The sequence below is a fragment of the Melospiza melodia genome, chromosome 3 (assembly GCF_035770615.1).
Source record: "Melospiza melodia melodia isolate bMelMel2 chromosome 3, bMelMel2.pri, whole genome shotgun sequence".
Lineage (NCBI taxonomy): Eukaryota > Metazoa > Chordata > Aves > Passeriformes > Passerellidae > Melospiza > Melospiza melodia.
The window spans coordinates 58,383,981-58,403,606 of NC_086196.1; the positions used below are offsets into that span (position 1 = coordinate 58,383,981).

The 19,626-nt window shown below is 39.8% G+C and overlaps 1 protein-coding gene across 1 annotated transcript in view; it reads right to left on the reverse strand.

The window, feature by feature from the left end:
• Window positions 1-19,626, reverse strand: part of KIF26B (kinesin family member 26B) — a 274,047-nt gene that overhangs the window by 33,585 nt on the left and 220,836 nt on the right. The window lies entirely within an intron of this gene.

The following is a 19,626-nucleotide window of genomic DNA, read 5'->3' on the forward strand; positions in this document are numbered from 1 at the left end:
TTATTATTTCAGAGAGAAAACTACACTGAAAATGGAAAAAAATTATCCCTCTCCCCTCTGTATTTCGAATCTCAGCACAGAAACAAACACCATTCACAAGGAGCCATTAAAAACATCCAAACAAAGCTCAGAGATAAGCAAAAGGAAAAGGATCCTAGTGGTCTGTTTTATTACAATGCCAGCTCGTCATAAATTCTAGCTAAAAAACAGAAACTCAATTAATCCAGGGAGCTAATTAGGCTCAGCAACTCTATGTTAGAGCTAAAGCCAGATTCCCCAAAATCAGCAGTGCCACTTGTTCAGGAAACATGCTCAATAAGTAGACTGTGATTTACAGGAGAAAAAAAATCCTGCACTTAAAACCAATAATGACCCAGATTTAAATAATTTAGGGACTCTGCACTTGGCTAGGCCAACTTCTACCAAGCTATGCTAATAAAGGGAAGGAAAATGTCCTTTCTCTCCCCATGTCCCTCCTTCCTTGGCTCCCTTACTTGGAAGTATTATGGCAACCACAAGTTTGGCTCAGCTCATCTGTATGGTATGGTTGTTTTATATGAGAGGACAACATAGCTGCTGTGGAATAGCAACTGGAGCAGCTTAGGAGCCTGCCTGTGCCGACAGTGCAGCAGGAGCGCTGGGAATGGAAGGGCTGGAATGCAGCTGAACAGTGCCAGTGCCTCTAGGGCAGTCACAGGGGGAAACACACAGCAAGGAAAAACGTGCAGAAACATTCCCTGACCATCTGCTGGGGACACATTCTGCAAAGCACCTTCACACCAGCCCCTCTGGGTGGCTGATATGAGCAGGAGCAGGGCAGAGGCCGCCTCAGCTTCCTCTCGGTGCCAACAAGCAGCCTAACTCCTGCCTTACCCTCATGCCAGGCAGCTCGGGAACCATCTCGGCCCTACCCCGTGACAACTGGGAGCGGGGACAGTGAGGAGACAGCGAGGGGACAGCGAGGGGACAGCGAGGGGACAGCTGGCTGCCCCTCGGCCCGGGCAGAGCTGCCGCACCCTGCGAGCCCCAGCCGGGGAGACAGTGGCCTGCCCCTCGCTGCAAGGGGTGCGAGCCTTCAGATGGACCCAGGGGGGAATACCCGGGTTATTTCCTCAAACGCAAATTAACTTCAAATGTTTGTAATTGATACATGAATATTCATGATCTTTTGGGAGGATTTCATAATTACTTCATTCTGCTTAGGCTCATTTGATCTGCAGTAGCGACAGCAGTAGTTTACGCTCCTTCATCAAGATGCCAACAATTTGGCAGCATGACCTTCCCAGTTTCCTGTGCTGGAGAGCAGCTCTAGTTATTCTAATTGCAATCCCAAATGGAGTGGTACCTGAAAATAAATTGACTGCCGTTCAGTTTTAGAAACCACTCCACTTGGCACTGCTCCTTGTGTAAACAGATAACATCTCCAGGAAACTGGGAAGGTCACTCCACAAAACACTTCACCTTCTGATAAGTAACATTTTATATGTCAACCTCCTAGAGCCTTCAGGCCACAGCATTATAGTAGAGGGCAGTGAAAGTGCACATCCTCCCATGTGGAAAGGGGGGGGAAAAAAAGGAAAAAAGGCAGACTTTGGTTGTCATTAATGATATGGAAATTAAACAATCTATCTATACCCCTCATTAGATGTATTCCCTAAAGAAAGTTAGGCTCAAGAGTTCATACTGCCTCTGCACCTTCACACAAGGCTGCCTTATCACCTTCAGCAATAAACTTCCAGGCTTTTGGCAAATTCGAAGAAGGTTTGAGAAAATAATATGCAAAGTTTGAAGACAGTAAGTCTCTGTAAATGCTGGAAGGATTAGCAGCTGGGTGGATGGAGAGAAATCTTATTTGTGCTCCCACAGAATGAGACAAATGCTTTCAATTCCATTCTTGAACACACCAGAGAAAGCACATAGATGAGAGAAATTCCCAAACACAGGAATATTTTTGGCCAGTATTTACACCTTTTTGGATGCCAGACTGAGAGACAAGTTGTTAGAAACATTATGTTCTTGATGCTGGTGCTCACAAAACTGTTCATTTAGATCAACAGCAAAAAAAATATGCACTTACATGATACTGATTCCTGATTAAAACTGCCAAAACCCAAAGTAAAGCAGTGAAAATATGAAACCATCAGCATTAAAGTAAAATATACAGTCAGAAGCTCCCTGTCATGCTTCCTTTTCTGGTAATCAGTGTAATACCTTTTAGATTTCCTTTTTACATACAGCTCCAAATTGCTTCGCAGAGATGCGTGAAACTGCTAAAACCTGATAAAAGAAGCAATCCCTGTCCATTGTCAAGGAAGATGAACTTTACAGCAGCCAAGCAATCTGCTAATTAGGATGGGAATTAAGCAGGTGAAGCAAGTTCCTAAAAGGAGGAATTTTTTGTGTCATCTCCCATTTCCAGCAGACACCCACTGGCCTCAGTTGTTCAACTCCAAACTAACTACAAATTAAAAACCCATTACTTCCATTTAGGAATAATGTATTGACATGTACAGGGACTATGTAAAGATCCTAGACAACATGCATAATTCTCTTTCCAAAAATCAGGATAAGTAAGAGGGGTAAGCATGCACTTAGCTATCTAACTTTATATGTCCGTTTGCTTTAGAGAAGAGTAAGAAAGGTGACTTTGTCCATTACACCTATTTCTTTAAAAACCTAGGACTGAAAGCCAATTGCACCTCAAGGTCTCAATTTACTTTACTACTCAAGGGCCAAAATAAGTTTCTTAGACACGTGCAATGATGCTTGCAGAATCTAATGAACAGAGCATTCTCTGGCCTGCAAATCCTTGGCCTCTATATTTGTGCTGCCATCAGTCAATACTGGTGGGGTGACCTTGTGAGGAAGTGGAGAGACACCAAGAGCTCCTTTCACATAAAAATGAATGGCTATCAGGCAGCCAGAACTTTCTTCCACAGATGGGCTGAGCTATTCTCACAACTGGCTGATTGAGAGATGTGATGAGACAGGCTGAGCAATAGCAGTGATGATGGTGAGTTGCATGGCAAACAAAGATCATTGATGAAAATTTCCTGCCTGTGCCTGCATTTTGGTTTGGTCCACAAACCAGCCCCAGAAATTAGGATTTTATTAACTGAAATCCACTGGCACTGTGGTCCAAACCCAGCTGTCACTGAAGTCTCCAGAAAAGCTCCCATAAGCTTCATCAGCATCTGAACTGGGTTTTTATAGATTTAGTGACAGGATACATGAAACAAAGATAAACCCAGTCCCTTCTGACGTCAAATACATGGCATTGAAATTAAACTGTGGAACCACAGGCAGGTTGATGATGACAGTTTTGGCAGCACGGGACCAAATCTAGCAGCTGGTGCAAGGCAGTGGGAATTCTGTCATCTATAAACATAGGCATAAGGAAACTAAATGTTTGATTCTTTTATATCTCTCACACTCCATCATACTTCATTCACAGAGGAGTCTAAATAAAACCTGAGGGACTCCAGGCTATGCAAGTTCTATGTGCTATAAGTAGCAAAATTGGTATATAAATATTTTTAATGTATATATTTGCTATTTAACCCAAGTGGAGATAGGCTGCTTCAATACATTTATCTTCATCCATGCAGCAATTTAAAATTTTTAAATGATGCACATGCATTTTTCATGTTATCTGAAGTTTCACTCCCCCTTTAAATGCATCCTTCTATTTATTTTGCCCACTATAGTAACATTGATAAGACAAGATTCTCAATTGGCTCCTGTATATCTGACACTTTGAGATCTTCTCATAGCCTGCCACAGTAAAGGAAAGGAACTCTTTTAAACTTGATGGTTAGAAATTGTCACCTTTGTAGTAACAAATGTTACTACAATTGCTTGCGGCTTTACCTGAGGTGACCAGGACATGCTTTAGAGCCCATTACACCTATTCTGCTCAGAAAAACAACTATAAATTTGCATATTTCCATGTTAACAGCTGTCTCTCCACAAGGCTGATAGAACAGAGTTGTGAGTGGCAGAAAGCAATATACGATACTGAAGTTTGTATGTATTTAGTTTTAAATCACAAAAAAGATCTCTCTTAAAGCTAGCTGTTCAAAATCCAAGAAGCACGAAAACAATTTCAGATGTAAGCTGAACCAGTTTTTTCATAAAAAGATCCTTTCAAACATTAACTGTCTTTAAAAAGCCTCAGACTGGAATCATTTACAATGTGCCTGGAAGGTCCCACTTCTGTTTACAAAGCCGCTGCTGATACCGAGGAATTCCCACAGCTGAAAATAGTTGAGGCTTGAGTACTTTTTGGCAAAGTACTTATTTTAGCCTTACACTCCATCCTTGGCATCTGCTGTTGAATTTAGCCAGACAGGATGCTATAAGGACATGTGGCCTGAATCAGTACAGCCATTCTTACATTCTTAGAACTGGCTTCTAAAGGTTTACAGCCTGACTCTGCAGCCTCCTTCCTGCATCCCCTCTGCACACCTGCTGTGACCTCCCAAGGACCAGCAAAGAGTTCCTCAGCATTCAATCAACCCAACCAACCCTGGCCAATACATCTGGAGACACAGAGAGGCCAAGAGGAAAGACAGTCATTCTGGTAACGACAGCACGTGGACAACTGCCGTAGAGCGAGAAGGAGGAAAGAAATGCATTGCTTGGTCCTGTGAGCCTAAGCCCCATGGAATAGCATCAAAGCACAGGTGATGGATTGGGTGAGAAGAGACTGAATTATTAGCTCCTGCCCCTACCCAGTAGAGAGACCAATATAATCCTCCTTAAGCATTTAGAAAACCCATTCTTAAAAATATTATGGCTTTCTAACACTGCTCCCACACATTTCCATTTAGTAGTAGCATGCCAACTTCTTTTCTACTTGCTCATGCTCTTTGGTTTCCACTGCTCTCCCTCTCCAGGGATGGAAATGCTCCTGGCCACATGTACATACCCATGCTCTCTATCCGTTTACTCTATTTGGGTATGCAAGACAAATTAATTTCATTTTCTCTCAAGTGAAAAACTCCCTTTGCCAGACTTTCTTGTACTTGCTTCAGTCTCAATTCATCCTTCATCTATATGGGAGACCAGCACTGCACCCAGGAGAGGAACTGCTAGACCCTTGCATAACTATTACTATTTTTCTTCTGTCATTCCTAATATCTCCTCAGATTTCATTACCTTGTCACAGTTAATTTAGCTGTGGACACCTGTGATCATCAGCCAACATGCCTAAATCAGCACACATCCCCATCCCCTTTCTAGCTGATGAGCTCCTAGATTGCATCAGAAATTATCAGCAGTCCATCAGGGCAATCCCTGGCATCAGTGCCATTTGTATTACTGCAGCCCCTGAGGTCCCACAGCTGTTCCCATCTGAGGTTCTGATCTGCCTTTGTACAGATGATGGCTCTCAGCTTTGTGTAAGCAGTCACTATGGTTAGCTCCTGCTCTGCTGTGCCAAGGCTGCTGATGATAACACCAAATAAAACCTCTCCTAAAACTGGTCCTTGAAGGACTTCCCTAGTAGCCTTCCCTCCAGGTTGATAGCTCCCACTTCCATGCTGGCTATTGTTGTCTCTGCAGTCTTCACTACTTGATGCATCTTACTGCTCCTTGTCTTCTTCAGCTTAACTAGTACATTCTCAGGGGACACCAATCCAGGCATTTACTCAGACCTAGACAGATTAAATTTCTCTCACCCAGACGTGAGATACCACACCTGCATAGAACAGAGGGCGAGAGCTGTATCCAGAAGGTTGTATCCAATGTATCCCCATCTTGAAAGGGGGGTTGAATTCAAATGCATGGACATCTGTTCCAGATTTCCTGCTCTTGGGAACAGTCAAGATATTTCAAGGTTCACCATCTGAAAAGGCAGTATTTGTTGTCTGGATTTACTTTAAAGTGAGTTTCAACTCAGGGTTTCTTCTTTTGCCCCTCTCATGTCTGAGTGATAATACCAAATTATTATTGGAGAAAGACTTTCTTAACATCTCAGTATTAACTTTTGCAGCTATTGCACTAACAAAAATTGACCATTTAATTCAGATGATTTAGCAGGGAATTCATTTGAAATCCTCTCTTTGCTCTACTTTCCCCCTTCCTCCTCCTCCACACACTGACGAGCAAATAACTTACAGAGAAGTTTGTCTGCTGACTGTATGGGTTTTATTCAGTAGGCAAATACATTCATGAAATTGCATTTCAAATGTTGAGGATCTGGATAAATGAACAAGTTGTTCCATGAACAGAGGAAGAACTGAAGGCTGATTTCACAGAGTTTGTGTCCTGTGTTACTCCATTTTCCATACTTTGGCTGTCCCCTCAACCCCACCTTGCCACATCCCACCTAACTCACCTTCAGCTGCAGCTCTGTCCTCTCTCCTTGCTGTTTGTGGATGCTGGCTGGCATTTGGCTCAGCTGGCTGGCAAACCAGCATGAAACAGAGCAGTGTCATCACAGCTTCATGGGCCAGCCTGCTTCTGCCCCACCCCTCTCTCAGTCTCAAGAGTCTTGCTCAGACCTCACATCTGAAGGCCTGTGCCTGCATTAAATCTGATTGGAAATGGTCAATTTAACAGCCAATTTAAAAATGTATTTGGATGACTAGCAATGAGATTGTCTGACCATGTATGCTTTAGCCTCTCAAGAGATAGCTGAAATTCTCTCACAGCACCCATGTCAGAGAAAGTTCTGCTCTCAGAGTTTGTCTGGGCTCACAATTTGGCAGTACAACATTGTGCATAGCAGTCATTCCCAGCACCAGCTCCTGACGACAGAGGGGATGTTTCCTGTATTAGCACTATGAGAGTGATTAGAGCCACCTATTTATAGCTGTGCAATGAAAAAATCTCAGATCACACATGTCAAGTTAGCCAGGCTTTTAAGTCTTGCCTATCAAGTGGCTTAGATTATTCCTCCCTTATAATTTTTAAGATGCATGTTATGACTTTATATCCAATTAATTCTGTGGGAGGACAGCAGTTCTAAAATGAGCACAGAGTAAACAAAATCTTTAAGAAAAGGAGTGCTATGAGAGTTCAAGTTGTCATTGTATTGTTAATATTCTTCAGTAGTTCAGGTTTAAGGGTTTTTTGTGTGTTGTATGACATATTAAATATGTAGCAAAGGGCTTAAATGGCTTTTTCTGTTTTCAAAGCCACTACTGTACCAATTTTTAAAAAATAATAATTACCCAAAAGGGACCAGAGAAGTTTTGACAGTCCATGAACCTTCCCTCAGTGCAGCTGATTTGCATATACTGTAGCTAAGAGGTGTATTTGACCCAAACATTTATAATTAACCCTAACTTGTCATAGCTAAGGAAAAGCTTTATTTTCATTTCAGTGATTTTGTTGCACTGTAATTCCAAGAAACACCAATTAGCTATCAAATGCTGACAACTCGCACTTAGCACTGATTAGGGCTAGATATGAACTATAAACCTATCACATTACTGTAGTGCAAGAGCACATTACCAGTCTAGCTTTCCTAGCTAATCTTTCCTACTAATTTTTATTTAGGGACCTACTGGCCAGCTCATCTGAAAATTATATGCTAATGATCCATGAAGAATTGAGAGCTCTAAATGGTAACACGGGAGAAAAAATAATTCTGTTTGATCTCTTTATGTTATGATAGATGCCATTTAATCAATTAGGACAGCAGAACATATCATTCCATTCCAGACCCGGCAAATACAAAGGAAACCAGGAAAAGTGTGAAAGCTTCACACATCTTGACCTCCCCCACAATATCATATATAGTATGAGAGAAGGTTTAGGAGTACAGTCAATGAGACAGCAGTAAGGACAATATTTCCTGTGGCTCTCCTGCATCAGGGGCTTGCCAAGGATGTGACTGCTGCTAGGAGCAGGGACCTGTCAGAGACGGGGTCACAGCATTGTGCACGGTGCCTTGAGGAGATGTCAGGCAGGCCTGCTGCCAGCTAAGCCTCCGAAAGATTTAACATGGTGGGCTGGGCCCCTGGAATGTCCCAGAATCAGAAATGCAGCTTACAATTATTCCTGCCTCCTCCTCCCGCACCTGCTTGAGATTATGAAAGTATTTGAGAAACTGAAGATACTGCAACAGTGACTGCTTCACAGTTATTTGCCAGAACTCTATGATAAATCAAAGTTATTTCTGAGATACACTGGAGATGCAGAAGGAAAAGAAAACTATGTTTCATAATGCTAGCAACTTGCTAACATTATAGATGGAAAGACATAAGTAGGATCAGGTATGAAAAGGTGTCCAATCCATACTCTGGTAACTCATGTAAATTAGGTGCATCATGGGATATAAAAGTCCTATATTTAATAACTAATATAAAAAATTTGAGAGCAATGACAGAAATATTTGAAAAGCAGAACATGATCACATTTAGGGGCTATCTCATCTCCTGCTTTCTCACTGGGCTGGAGTTTCTTTTCTGAAGACTGTGATATTCACCCAGCAATACCAACATTGTTTCCTATGTTCACTGGTTCCAATGCTGAATAAGTCAAAAATAGACACAATCACACATTCATGCCTAAAAACCCCCCAATTATGTATTTAAAACAACCACTCAAACACATCCACTGCTGGTCTTTACTTGGGCAATTCAAAACTTGGATAATGGCAGAACACATTAGCTGAGCATGTTCTCAACACTCATCCAGCCCTGACCTCAAGACAATAAGTCTTTAATATGCCAAAAAACTGGACTTTTTTCCTAAATATGGCAGTAGAGATTTTTTTCTTCCTGTTGAGGAAGCAGTAAAAATCCCTTATGACTGCCCTTCTTGGAACCTGCACAGTAAGAGGAGTGAAGATCTGCCACTCTGCCCACATTTTTAAATCTCCCAAAGGAATATTTTGTACATAAATATGCAAGGGTTTTCAAATTTAAGCGCCAGAAATGTTTCAATGTGAGCATAATCAGACCACAGGGTTAGGAGATGTTCCTTCAGTATAATAAAGGAGCCAGAAGGAAAAAGCACTGTACAGATAGACCTATTGCATACTATGAGGTTAACCAAGGAGAATTTACTGACACATTCAGGCACTGCAAAATGCAGTGAAAGATAATTTGAGCAGCATATAACTTACAATGTCATCATAGAATACTTAACTCTTTTTTAGATAAATCTCTTTGTATTTATAACCATAATCATTAGTAACATTTTTAGTTGGCTTCTGACGAAATGAAGAAGTACTTTCAAATTATGGAGTCTTAAAAATTAGCTTATATTAAGCCTCAGTTAGTGGACAAGTAATGGATAGTGCACAGAGACTACAGAATTCATTAGCTAATATGCATTACAGATTAGATATTAGTAGAAAACATTTGGTATTTTTTATTTCTGAGATATGAATTAAGGTGCAACAATACACTGGTAACACATATCTATAAGAGTACACTGGTAATACATATCCATATTAATATGAACATAAAATTATTAAGAAAGTTATGTTTGTTCTGAAATTAAGTTTAGTTCCAATAGAGAGATAACACAGCTGTTTAATGCATAAAATAGATAAGTAATTGCTGGCCAAAATGACTCTCACATACCCACACTGTTACTTATATTAGCTTACTATAATTTCATACACAGCCTGCAACATTCTTTATTCATAGCCCATATCTAAATGTTGCCTTTTGAAAAGATCTGGTGGGGTTTTTTTACTCTCTTCTGTTACCCATTGTTCTCTGGTCTTCCATGGGAGGAACATGCTTAGGAACAGCAGTTTTCCCAATGATTAGGTATCAGAACAGCTATTAGTGTGATGCTCAGATTCCTCAAAAGAATCAGGTATTACTCCAGAGAGAAACACTGTTGATGGATGGAACCTGGCCAATGGATTAAAAATCTTTTTATACTCTCTTTTGCATGGGTGTGATATAGTAGCCTTTTCAGAGGAACTATGAATTTTCTTGGGAGGATGAAAAAAGCCATTCCAATTTTCACACTACACCAACATAAGTAGCTGTGATACCATCAGAGACCAGGTGATTTCTGCTACAGTGCCTCAGAAGCATTATGGCCCTGCCTGGACTATGCCTGGCCCTGCTGGGAAGAAGGTGCCAGTCCCTGGGAACATGAACTTTCAGATTCACAGCAGCCAGAGACTTCCTGCAAACAACATCCTCATGGCCATGAGGTTTCCTGCACTGAGATGGGTGTGAGGAGAACAGACATGGCACCTGCAAATGGATACACAGGACTTCACCACTTGTAAAACACTTGGTTTTTACATCTGACACACACATAACTTATTCCAGGCAAAGGAATGTGTCCTGCTTTCAGCTCCAACAGACTGCAATCACAAGTAGCACAAAACCAATAAAAGCCACTGATTATAATGCCACTGCACAGCACATGGCCATCCAAAATGGCAGCAGTCACCTAGCAAGAGAACAGAAAATCTGATACCAGCTTAACAGTCTTATTTTGTATTTTCTATGATGCAAAGACTCTAAAACTTACCAAAGCACACCCTCACTTTTTCTGTAAAAACCACTCCATAGTAAGCAGCCTCAACATTAGCTGAAAAAAACAGGAGTACTCTACAAATCTCACCAGAGGAGTGTTTTGGGGTGCCAACAGGTTCTCTTTCATATGCATTTTCAGAGTCAAATTTTATTCAGGTTTGATCTTCCATCATCCCCTCCTCCCACTCATAGTTTATACATCAATGCAAATTATCACAACTACAGCAGTAGCTCTCAGTTGCCTGTGACATGAGAACTGCCCTCCATCACACCAGCAATGTCCACATGTGAGAGAGATGTTCAGGATCCAAGAGGTGCATATTGGCATGATCTGACTGAAAACACAGAGCTCCTAGAACACTCTCTCTCTGAAAAATGCAGTTATTTCTCCAACACCATACCTTTGAAAATATTTTTGTTTGTTATGCTGACATGTCAGCTGTGCAGCAGATATGGATACTGCATCTAATTCCCATCCTCCTGCACAGGCAGGTAACTCAAAAACACTTCACTCAGAGCCTGTGAGAACTGTTGTTTACAAGGGAGAGAAGAAGCACAGTCTAGGAGCACAAAAGATTCTGCCACTCTATTTATAGCTGGAGGCAGACATGAAAATTGTGTTCAGTCCTTAAAAGACTGCTCCAAGGAGATTCAGGTCCCACCTGCACAGAGATGATGAGGTGCCTTCAACAACTTTAACCTTGTAAGGGCCCCCCTCCTCCTTCGTTCTCTGCTGTGTTTGAGCTGAGCCATGTTTGCAACAGCACCAAAACAGCCACCACTGCTGCTCTCTGGAACCACCTGCACCAAAGGGAGCCACAAGGGCTGATATTTCTGACAGTGTGGACATGCATTTTTTCATTGATTTTCGAAGAGATTGAGGTTTTGTTTCTGACCAAGAGCATGAACTAAGGAATGGGGAGAGAAAAATTTGGTAAATTCCACCATCTCTCAAAAATAACCCATTGGAAAATAATTTTAAATTGTAGTAATTTTACATGCAGCAGGAAGGACAGTTTTTTCTGATGGGATGATAAGGCAAAACAGAGCTAAAAGACAATGCAGATAAAACAGTTAAATCTGCTGTCTGATATTAATTTTACTGAGTCTTGTCAGATATTGCGAGAAACCATATCACCCGGATGGCATTTACAAAAGTATATTTTAAAAACTAAAATAATAAAACAAGTTCATCCTGCAGCATGAGATAGGTAATTTTTATATTTCAGAAGATAGTTCTAACCAGCCTGCTTAAATCTAAAAAGTCAATGCATATTTTTAAAAACCCACATCTGTTCATTGTGTATAGAGCTGGAGGCAACCACCAGCCAAAAACTTTGATCATCCAGTAGAATCTTGTATCTGAAGAGCTGAAGAGGATTATCTCCATTGTTTTACTCTCAAATGTGTTATGAAAACAAAAACTTCAGTAAAAAAACATCCTGCAGTTGTAATGTCATTCAAATACTCTTGAAGCAATAAGGCAGACTGGCTGAAGTACCCTCCACTTACAACCCCATAATTCTCTTAAAAGCTTCTAGGGCCTGTCACTCCTTTGAGAGGGAGATGTCTAAATAGAGTCCAAGAAAAGAAGGAGTTTGAGGAAAAAAATGTTCAACTATTTGCCCAGAAAATGTAAGCAAAGTTTATGTCCATTCTTCAGTTAAAGTCACAAATACCATTTATATACACTGAAGAGAAAAAAAAATAGTCCTGCTTGTGCCACTTCAGTAGTCTCAAGTCCCCATTTGTGTGGCAAGTTTCTGCATAAACTTCTTTAGCTTCAAATTCATAGTCACAGACCCATTTGCAAAGAATCAATAGATTATTGTACTTTTGCAGTTTTCACCTTCACCAATTCCATCAATTATGTCCCTTGCAACTCCAAATAAACTCAACATTAGGTAACACTTCACCACCTACTGCCTCTTTCAACAAATAAGCTGCTAATCATCAAATACAGAACATGAAATATCCCTTAGCAAGGATTTGAGGATTATCTCATCTAATTAAATGTAAGCATGTTTCCTAATCTGTGGGTTTAAGCCAAATCCCAATAAAAAGATTTCCATTGATTTACATAGAGTTTTGGATCAAGCACTGGGAGAACTTGATTTTGCAATTTGAAGAGAAAGAGACCTTAAAAAAAATGTGTAACTAAATGATGAAGGGAGAAAAGTTGTTAACTCATTGAAATCATCTGGCACAGGAATGGACTGCTAGGGTAGGGTCTCGAGAAACACACCACTGAGACTTTCTGTATTTCTTTGACATCATGAAAGTGTAACAATCCATCCAACCCCTGGTTTTCAGGCTCCTAAAAGCAGATTTGATTCTGTTAGATACACTAGAACATATTTAATTGTTTATTTATATAACTACCTGCCATCTACAGACACTTGACAATCAAGGACAAAGATAAATTATCAAAAGGAAGTACAGATATTGAAAATTGTCAAAGATTTGGACCCAGAACTCTGCATTGAAATTCCATAAGCCTAGCCCTTGATCTATTTTAAACAGTTTATTATGTAACTGTTAATGGATATTTGTTAGTTACAAGTTTATTTTGCTTTTAAATGATTCTACTAACTAAGTGTTCACTTCAGCTCTTGAGTAGTTATTCCACTAATAGGAATCCCTGTTAGCATGCTTTAAAGTTTATATTCCTCCACATCACTACTTTAAAATAAGAAATCATTCTGCCACTTTGTCTCACCAGACACAATTCTCTTCTCCTGTGTGTATTCACGTCCTTGAAACACTACAGAGCAGTTGTCATCTCTTCTCTCAAAGGCCTCCTTTTCCCTACAAGCTGTGAAGCTTTATTTCTGTCACAGTGTTCTTCCAGGTGAGTAACCCTTTCATTTCAAACCATTCATAATTCTTCTTGCTTCTCTTTTAAGTTCTCTGCAGTCTGTAACCTTCTCTTAGCAATGAGATGCACAGCTCCAAACAAGCAGCTATATACTGGCAGATAAACAGAAAAGCTATTTTCTTTGGTCTGCTGCAGTGGGATGTCTTTTTGGTCTGAGTCACAGACTCAGACCTTCTTTATACAAGCAAAGAAGGATCAATGTGGAAATGAAATTTAATTTAGCACATCATATCCATATGCAACTATTCATGAAAGTGGAGATAACCAAAAATGTGAAATAAGTCTAATAAAAATTATGACATGCTTTTTGATAATTTGCTGCATTGTACAAGAGGTAGTTATTCCAAGGATATGACTATTTAAAAATTGTTCAATTATACATGAAATTAATTATCACCACATTTCCATGAAAGAAAATGTATTAATGTTCAATTGAGCCTGAACCAATGCTGGAACAGGTGAGAATAAACTGCTGGATACCCTGACTAAAGGTTCAAAATGACATTTTAATGAATTAAGTACAGATTAATTTTTGTATGAAATTACCACAATGGCCTATTTGGGTTCCACTCAAGCTATATTTCAGGAATAACTGCACGCTACTGGATTACTTGTTCATTACCAGCCACGTCTGTGCTGGCCTGGGACCAAAGTAGTGTCCTTCTGTGATGCAGCTATCTGCTGCTCATTGGAATGGTTATTTAAATGCAATTAGTAATTGCTGTTAAGTCTGAGTATAAACCACAGCACTTCCCTTCTCATTTCTTTTGCAGTCCATCATTATTTGCTGCTTACAGTACCCATAAAGTACTAATTTGCTGAGTGGTTCAAAGAGCATTCAAAGAGATACTTCATGAGGCCTGATTCTTCTCACTTGAATGCTTGTGCAGAATGGGGTTTGTCAGCTGAGGTCTGTTGTAAAACTGGTGCAATAGGAGCTCAAGCTCAGTGAATGCAACACAGCCACTTACACCCATGACAGACATTCACAGACCCCGCTGCTCCAATTCCTGTCACATCGCCAGACTGGCAGGACTGAGTTGAACACCCACAGCTGGGGATAGGCAGCTCCACTGCAGCTCTTCTTTTGAGGATTTTGTCTCTTTACTCTCTCTCATTAAGTTGATGATGAAACACAGTGCTGTAAGATGTGTGCAGATAGAGCTCAAATCTGCACCATCAACTGTACAAACTACCCTACAATAAAGGGCATTGTTGCTGAACACTACAACAGCAATTGCTGAAGCATGCAGACCCATCATCTGCATGTTCCTGAGCTGCAGATTAAATTCTAACAAAATGCAGGAAGTTTTCCTACATTCACAAACTATGCATCCCTAATTCCACCTGTTTTATATAGTTCCCTGGAATAAAGAAGGAAATTGCCAGAAATTTAACCTAGTAAACTGTCAGATACAGAAAAGCCTCAAAGATGAACATAATTGTCAGATGCTCCTTGTATGCATGCTGGCCTCATTATCTGCATGCTGACAGAGTTTCATTGCTCTTGCAGTGAACTGCATTGCACCTGCCCAGTGACAAAGGGCACATGCCTAAGGCCAGGTCCTCCACTGGTACAAGGTAGCACTGCTCCAGTGGCTTCAGTGTCTGTTAGCCAAGGTTCTAGTCCACATAATCCTGGCTGTAAACATCAAGAAAAAATTCTTTTCTTCCTGAGCAGACCATGTTTTTGATAGTTAATTAGGAACTATTTCACGTTCAACAAAATGTCCATTGACCAATCTACTACACTCTCCTACAATTGGATCATTCAGGAGTATTTCTTAGGCTTATTTCTCTTTTTGAATAGGCTCATTTCTTCTTCCTTGTTTGCTTCCCAGTTCCTCTCTGTGGATTGTTGTCTCCTTTACACAGAATTTCAGGGTCTCTTGGAGCTTTCCTGTTCATTTTAGACCATTTCCCAGCCCTGTGATTCTGTTTCAGATGTCTCATGCCCTCATTTCTCCCCTCCCTTCTTCTGCTCTCACAGCTCTTCAAGTAAAACAGCAAAACGGATTTTCATCCACTTCTATTATATTCAATATTAAATTAACTCAGAAAGATCAGAGATTCTGAAGAGCGCACCAGATATTTTTTCTGAGGCTGTGATCTTTGTACCATATTCTCATTGAGGAGGTGCAAAAGTTAAGGAATAGAAGATATAGATGAAGCAGTGGAAAGTAAAAGTGATTCAAGCTTCTTAATGAAAAACAAAAAAGAAAAAAAAATTCTAGTTTCAGATGCTGACGAAGTAACCATTAAATAGATTGCTCATTTGACATATAGTTCAAATGTGTCATTAAGTTCTTAGACCTAGTAAGCAGACACGGTTGAGTGAATCCAACAAAGCTAGGACTTTGTACAAGCTCACAGATAAGGGTAAAATCTCCAGTACTAATGATAATTATTGCCCAAGAAAATCCTAATAACCTCCTGAAAATCCTAACATCTTTTCTGAGAAAAATAATATAACTCATGCTAAAAATGCATATAAACAAAAGATACCTGGCATTTCAGTTCTTCTGACACACAGATTTTTACAAAGATCAAACAACTGCAGATAGATACACCCATCTAACTAAGAAGAGAAACTGAGGTACTGGATCCATCCAAACCCCATTTTCATTTTTTTCAATAATTAACTAACAATTCAAAGAAAACATCTGATATACAGCTCATTCTTTAAACTAGTATACCATAATACTATAATCCAACACTTTTATTTTCCTCTTTACTCAAAAGCAATTCTACATTTGATCCAAATAACTCTCACATTCTATATGACATTGGGACTATTTATGTGAGTCATTAACTATAAAGAAAGGGGAAAACAGGGTAACAGTCCTAGCAATAGTGGAAAAGTATATAGTGCTTTTTGCTAACTCTGAATACCCTTTAAAAATCCTATTTGATTTTTTTCAGTTTTATAAATGTGAATAAAGAAATAAACACCTGAATAAATTATTTTCCAAAGGTCATGCATAAAGAAAGAATGGATTAACCCATGCTTTAAACAGCAGATTAGATCTTAAAACACAGTGGCTCTGCCATGAAGCCTCTTGTGCAACCTTGCACCAGTCACTTAATATAATTTTATTTTCTGCACATAGGATCAAATAAAGGAATACCAGCATTAGGGCATGGGAGGAAATGCAACCATATGACAGAAATACAGAACTGCCACGAATAAAATTCTTGCTTTTAACTCACACTCATCTATTTTACAGACAAGACTCCCTCCTTGGATAAGCAAAGCATGTAGCTGAAAATACAGGATGCCTCTAGAAACAGTAGCACATTGGGATAGCACATTAAGAGAGAAGCCTATTAAATAAAACAAGCAACAATTTCTGGAAGAGAAATTCATACAGCCTTGCACTTTTATAAACAGTTTCCTTACATTCTCACAGTCATTAAAATGCATAAAAATGATTATTTCCAAAACAGCATTACCATGAATTATCACCACCCATGTTGCCTAGCAACTGGAGTAATTTTTGAATAGTGAGCTATATAAACGAGTATCTGGAGTTTGTGCAAATGGGTGTTCATTTGAGGGTTTAAAACACATTCATCTTGGAAATCAGAGGCAGATAATACAGCACAGACATAAAACTGAAATACTCTTAAAAACATGAAATGGCACTAACAATTACTGCATCTTAGCAAAACCCTTCTGTAGCAGATGTAAGCCCAACCATATTTGGTCACTGACTCCCTTGCTCTTCCTTGAGCTTCCAAGTCCCCCTTTCCAATTTTTTTAAGACATTTGACATTCCCATGGAGAAATAATTCTTGCCCAATCTTCTCAAGGATTTCTTCATACCTCAAGGGCAAAAGAAACTGGTGACATAAAACGGCAGTGTATTTAAGTCAAATAAAAATTTCATTTTTATATATGACACTGAGCTAGAAGAATTATACAATCAGAACAATGTCCTTACTAAGGTTCAAAATAGGTCTGGAAATAGTGACAATAATAGTGACACTGAGAGATTAAAAGTACATATATGAAATATACAAACTCCCAGAAATCATGGTCTGGTCATTCATTAGCTGCAAGTATTTGCCCAGTGCAGGGATTCTTGTCCCAAATTCAGACCCATGTGAAATTTGACTTGAATACAAGAGCCCCCAAACCATATCACACCATACTGTTTGATGAGAATTTCTACATTACTTTCTTACAATTTCAAAAAACAAGTTCCTGCTAAAGCTAGTATAAATGTTTGTAACTATTCCCAAAAAGGGAGCATATGGGGGCTCTTCCCAAGGGAGAAAGATTCCAACTGAATGGTTTCCAAGGCATAGCCTTGTGGGTAAAAATTAAAGAAAAGCAACATGTGCTGGAAAACAGCATGTGTTTTTCTCATAGAGACTGCAGGTGGAGAGGCAAATTCATCCCTGGCACAAACACAGAGACCACTGAAGGCAATGCAGTGGCATCTGCTTACTCCAGCTATGAATCTGAACAAGATTTTCCCTACAACTACTGCCTGTGGAGATAAAGCTGGATACTTCAAAACTTAAGTGAATTTAAGAGCCTGCAGCCTCTCAAAGTTTAGAGAACCAAATTTTTGCCATCAGAGAAAAACTATGCATTGCAAGTTCCCAAGTCCCCAGGAAGCTAGTGACAGGCTGCCATAAAATACTTAATGGCTGTTCAATAGCTCAGATACTGAAAAGATGCTCCATTTTGTCTGCTGCTCTATGGAAATTTACTGAGACCACACACAATGTGCAGAGCTGTCACATAAAAAAACCCCTTCCATTGTTTTCCTTTGGTCCCACTCAAAAAGGCAGTTAACAAAAATATCATTTTATACTTAGCAGTGAAAGAGAACACCCCCTAGAGAAAGGGGAATTAGCCCAGTTACAGAGGCTAGTCACTGCTCTAAACACGAGGTGCCAGTGAACACATATCATCTCTTTCTGTGGGGTACTGAGCCTCTTCTGCAATGCAGCATGTGCACATCCAGATTCTCCTTCCTCTCATCTCCACTGAGGAGCAGGACACAGCTGTACTGCTGGATCACTGAGCTAAGAGTGCTCATCCAGCCACCAAAACTCTTATTTCCATTGCTCAAGAATAGACCACACGTGGGAGAAAAAATGTTTTCTGGATTCCTCCCAGCAAGAGGAAGAAAAGGTTTGCTCCAAAATATGCGAGTATATTTTTCAAATTATATTTTAAAACTCCTCTTACAAACATGACATCGACTCTGATTTACAGATGACCAACCACTTCTCTACACTCTATAATATCTGCTTATAGGAAGAATTCTTATTAGGAGAGAACTAAAGAGGGGATTGTGGCCTGAAGAGAGCTTTGATCTTCTTTCAGCAGTACAGACATTGATGAGAAAATATGCTGACATCTCTGGCTGTGTAGGCTCAGAAGCGCAACAGCTGGGAGTCACAGCAAAAAGAGATTGAACACACAGCAAATAGAAGAAGTGTTTGGTAAAGCTCTTCTGCTGGTCAGTCATTGCCAGGAAAGACAATTGATGTTATTTGGTAACTATTCCTTGTATATTTAGTTCTAGCATAGTGAGCATTACTAACATTATCTTTTGTATTCCTACCAGTGACCTTCTCTTCAATCCATAAAATCCAACAGGAAGAATGACAGGTTTCTGATAAGCAATGCCTGAGTTACACTTTGTGAAGTGCAGAATTCAGTATTTCCAGAAAGCATGTTTTAAGTCCAGAGTACAGAATATTTTTTGAAACTAAAAGTTGGAGGAGAAACAGATTATAACCAATATCAATTCATTTTCACTTGCCAAAATGAAGACAAATACAAAGAAGCAATCCTGAATGGACATGTGTAAATAATCAAGTTTTCAGCTTTTAAAATGCTAAAAAGGGTAAAAGGCATGGACTGAAATATTGCTCTGTGGATTACTTGGCTCATTCTCTGTGCAATTCTGTTGTTCCTAACTCCTGATGTCATACACCTGTCCTTCACGAATGGTGACATTCATTGGCAGTTTGATTACAAGGTGCTGCTGTAAGCCATTCCCATGATGCTAGTTGCTACTCCCTATGATCTAGGCTAGGAAAAAGCAATACTGCCCACAAAATCAGAAACTTCTCAATAGGAAGGCAGTGTGACTCCCTGGGCTGAGAAATTAATCTGAGCTTCCTCTCAGACCTGCACACATGACACATAGGGAGAGAAAGTGATGACAAGAAGTGAACACAAGGAATACCCACTAGGTGAGCAATTCCTCTTGTTTCCCAGAAGGCACCTTCAGTAGCAATGGTCACTGGTTTACTGTG